Below are 5049 nucleotides of genomic sequence, written 5' to 3'. Positions count from 1 at the left end.
AATATCACACTGCCAACTTAAAGGTGTCCCATCATAAGTGACTGATGCATGATACACAAGAAGGGTAGTTTCATGTAAGAACATGGTGTGATAGAAAGATATAGTATGTACCAAAAACAGGAAAGCGTGTCATATTCACATGTATCATGTGTAAGCTAAGCAGATGCAGTTTACACTAATTAGGAGCAATACGAGCTAGACACCATATGCAACATGCAATCAGATATCACACTGCCAAGTTAGAGCAAGCACCTTGGATGGTGGAGTAGGGGAGCGGAGACTTGGACCTTGTAATGCACTATCAGTACAAGGAGAATCGGTACAGATGCTCCGTTTACGTTGCTGCAGAGGACCACCATCATCGCCTTCCTTACTCTTTTCCTTCCTCTTTCTTGATTTTGCCTTTTCAAGTCAAACCCACAAGAAAAAGGAATAAAATTTGCTCTTCAGAACTCATTGATGCATGATACTGGCGAACACTACTTTCATGTAAGGCAGCCGCATGATAGGAGGATGGAATATGTATAAAAAACAGGACGGTGTGACATATTGACATGTATGATGTATAAAGTGTAAACTAAGCACAAGGTGCTTGAACTTGTTAGAATCGATGCAAGCTAGAAACCATATGAAAGATGAAACCAATATCACTCTGCCAAATTAAAAGGGTGCCCTAACAAATGTATTTGACCAAATTAGAAGCAATACATGGCAACAGGCTAGAAATAATATGCAATATGCAACGACTAAAAGTGATTGATGCAAGATACAGAAGAGAGGTAGTTTCATGTAAGAACAAGGTTAACACATAGATGTAGTGTGTACCAAAAATAGGAAGGCATGTCATATTCACAGGTATAGTGTGTAAACTAAGCAGATGCAATTTACCCTAATTAGAAGCATTACAAGCTCGACACCATATGCAACATGCAACCACATATCACACTGCCAAGTAAGAGCAAGCACCTGCGATGGTGGTGTGGGGGAATTGCGGTGATCAACTAGAGAGCTACGTTGACTATCTTCATTTAGCCTTGCTGTTTCTTGAGAATCATGTGGGGAGGATGACACTGCACTCTTTAAAAGAGTATGGGGTCTCACAGTAACCCACCCGGGTGACTGTCTCATCATAAGTGATTGACGAGGGATACAAAAGAGCATTAGTTTGATGTACGAACATGGTTAATAGACATAGGTAGTATGTATCGAAAACAGGAAGGCATGTCATTATCAAAGGTATAATGTGTAAACTAAGCAGATGCAATTTAACCAAATTGGAAGAAATACAAGCTAGACACCATATGCAACATGCAACCACATTTGACAGCGCGAAGTTAAATCAAGCACCTGGGATGGTTGTGTGTGTCAATTGACATCATCAACTGCAGAGCTACGTTTACTGTCTCCAACTGCTGACACTGCACCCGTTAGAGCGCTGGAACACTTAGATCTTATCTTCGAATTACACTGGAGTGACTTCTGTCTTTTCTTTTCTACATTCATCAACACTGCGTCAGAGTCTGAAATACCCATGCATAAAAAACAATAGTGTGAGTATGGGTGAAGTGTCTGCACAATTAGTACAGTGTAAAGGTAGCAGATAACAAGTCGATGAGAAATAAATGACGGGAGACATATGATAGCTCTACAACATGCATGGCACACTAAATTACTACAGGATTCTATGAAAATAACAGTCGACTGAAAGCAAATAGGTCAGTCCATTTTTTCTGCACCGTCCGATGTACAAAGAACGGGCAGATCGCCTTCATCTACCTCCATCCAGTCAGTGTTGACGATCTTCCTCGAAACGCCAGCGACCACCAGCCCAGTATTCCTCCCCTTCCTGCGCCCTCCCCTCGACCTCACCGCACCGCCGTGCTTGGCACCACCCCCCGGCCATCCATTCAAGCCCCGCTGACCTCCAGATCGGGCGCAAGCAACTCCTGCGCCCCACACCCCGCTTCCCCGGGGAGCAGGCGGACTAGGTGCTCCGCGCGCCTAAGCGGGTGCTGCTTCTTTTAATTGCGGTTTGACTGACCCTGAATTGAAATCCTGGCGGGCTACTGACCTCTAGCAAAGGTGAAATAGTAAAAGGGAGGAAACCTTGTGCATTTAGTATCACAAAGAAGATGCAGTAAGAAGCGCTCAACTAGTTTCTTTCGTGGGATGAATATGGTGTGAATGGAGACGTAAGATTTGCACAAATATGGGAAGAGGAGTACCTCTTTTTGCTGGCAGTGTTGTGTCCTCCTTCTGTTTTTCCGACGATCTTCTTGTTGTTCACCGGAAACCAGAAGTTGTGGAGGACGGTGCAGCCTTGGACGAACCCATCGCCAAGTTGTTGAGTGTGGTGCGGTGGCCGTCTGTCGGCGGCGGGGAAGCAGATCCGAGGCGGCGAACAACGGTGTAGCGGGAACAGCTCCGGTGCGGTGGACGGTTGAGACAGTGGAGCCGCATCAGTGAGGCGCAGGAAGGCGTGGTCGGAGTAGTTCTGGTACGGCGCACGTCGGCGTCGGCGTCGTGGAGGCAGCTCTGTCTCGGCATCAGCTGCTAAGTCCTTGAGGGCGTTGCGGTTGCGGTTGCATTGGACGACGACGTCGGGGTACCGGCTCCAGCGTGATGGAGGAGGGCGGCGGTGGATTGGCCACTATGGGGTGGAGGACGGAGGAGACTGGGTTTCGCGGCTTGTGGAGAGGGCGTTTTCGTGCCCACGGAGTATGAATGGGGAAACGGAGGAAGGCGAGGAACTAAGGGGGAACAATGTTTCGGTTTGAGACGCGCTTGTTTGAAATTTGGGGAAAGTTACAATCTTTCCCCCCATCTAAAATTTCGGACATATTACGGGTTGGGGGTAGGACAGTCATGTCAGGTGTCCCAAATGTGGGCGCGATAGATTTTGGCCGAGCGCATGAGTAGGCGCCCACGGCATATGAATGCTTCTCTGGCGTCCTGGTGAAGTTACAAACCTACCCCGGTTTAGACATTTGGACATCGGGCCGATAGGCTACACGGGCCAGAGTTAGGACAGTAATTTCCTACCACCAAAATATTAGTCTCGCGCGGTTTTGGGTGACCAGAGGCCTATTTGGCGCTTCGTTCAATATTTGGGAGCAGAAGCATTAACGTTTTCGGTTCTCTTGAATTGAACTTTCAGGATTTGTCAAACTTCACAAATCTTTACTCTTGAAAATCCTAAAGCTACGATTATTTTGGAATGGAGGGTTACATTTGAATATACATTGTACATGAGGATATATTAAAAAATATGCAACTTACCTCAGTTCATGCATGGTTCCACATATAATCTCCTTGGTTGCAAAAAAAAGATAGATATGCGTATGAATATATATATAGCATGTTCAAACTCACAACAAAGATTGATGCCCCCTTTTACATCTGATTTACAAATGCCATTATCTCGGGTTCAAATAGATGAATGCACTTCCTATGAATTCGAATCTTCGAAACCCCCTTTATGTTGAATTCGACATGTATTCTATTTCGTAGCTAGCAATTTGGAACGTATCCATGCAAGTGACAAATGTATAAAGTTCTTCACACTAACAACATGGAGTGCACTAATGAATGTTTATATATGAATTGCAAAAGCATCCATTGCCTGTATTTCAAACCGCTCTCACTCTATGGATCGATAATATGAAATAAACACATGCACATGCTAGAATTCAATTGCAGTTGAAGAAAGAGCCTACTCCTGGTACTGTATATTAGTGATAGGGGTGTGTACAAAGTACACGTGAATACCAAGCATTGTGCGTTTGTGGATACTATCGACGAACAAGCCCCCAAGCTTGTATAACATACTAAGGGCCTAGGGTTACAAATCATATATAGTCGGCTTATCACCAGTGGGGATAGAGTCCTCCGCGACTCTGGTAGCTTCGTGTTCTACGCCGAGTCCTCCACATGGGTCTTCGTATAACACGTCTCGGTCCAACCTATATGTGGCGCAGGATGGAACCGACCCATGAGTCTTCATGTTGACCCACCACAACTAGAAATGATGTGCCCACCACACCACACACGCAATCGGCCACTAAGAGAATAAGCATATACAATAGTACAACGGTATCTAGCTCATGATACGTCTCCATATTTTGTTGATGACACTGACGGACTTTGCATTTGATGCGTGCTCCGTATTTTGTTGACGACACTTACAGTCATTGTATTTGAAGCGAAAGCACGATATGGTCACTGGACTTCAGAATAAGCTCATCACGGTCACCGCATACATTTTGTCGTGCTAACCAGCATGTGGTTGGATGGTTAGAGGACAGTGGTTTCTCGAGCCCACCAAGGTTAAAGTCCTGGTGCTCGCATTTATCTTGTGTTAATTTCAGTATTTTCCGGCGACGTACGTTCAGTGGGAGGAGACGTTCCACTCCACTACGAGGCACCTATGGTGACTTCGTAAAATCTCAAGATCATATATGCTGGCCCACTCTCTCGAAGGTGCTCATAGGGGACGGGTTCGCGTGTGTGCGCTTATAGCGGTGAGTGCTTGCGCGTATATATGAGACCTTGCGTCTGTACCGTGTTAAACAAATACATATCATGATTATATGGTCACTCACTCACCCGTACAACTCCGTATTTTGTTGATGACACAATCAATTGACCAGCCAAACGTTCCACGCGGTGCAACTAGTGTTGCACCATTGGGGTGCGTAACCGTGGGGCCCACCTGTCAGCCCGTATATGAAAGAAAGAAATGGTAGTTTGAGTCTTTACTGTGTTAATAAAATAGGAGTACATTTTAGGGTGATCGTACGGTCACTGGCTCACCATACAGCTCCGTAATTTGTTGATAACACGATCAATTGACCAATCAAACGGTCCACACTCAGCAGCGCACATTACCATAGGGCCGACCCGTCAGTGCGTATATGAAGGACATAAATGGTAATAAATTAGTGGTCGGCGGGTATTCGAAGTCGTGAGACCTCTGGTTGCCAGTCACCGGCGGTTGGGGGCGTTCATTGGGCAGTGGGGTGGGGATCCCCGGAGAAAAAGCTCAGCGGG

Source organism: Triticum urartu, chromosome 4 (genome assembly GCF_003073215.2).
Source record: "Triticum urartu cultivar G1812 chromosome 4, Tu2.1, whole genome shotgun sequence".
Taxonomy (NCBI): Eukaryota; Viridiplantae; Streptophyta; class Magnoliopsida; order Poales; family Poaceae; genus Triticum; species Triticum urartu.
The sequence above is the reverse complement of the archived record's forward strand: the minus strand, read 5'-3'. Positions refer to the sequence as shown.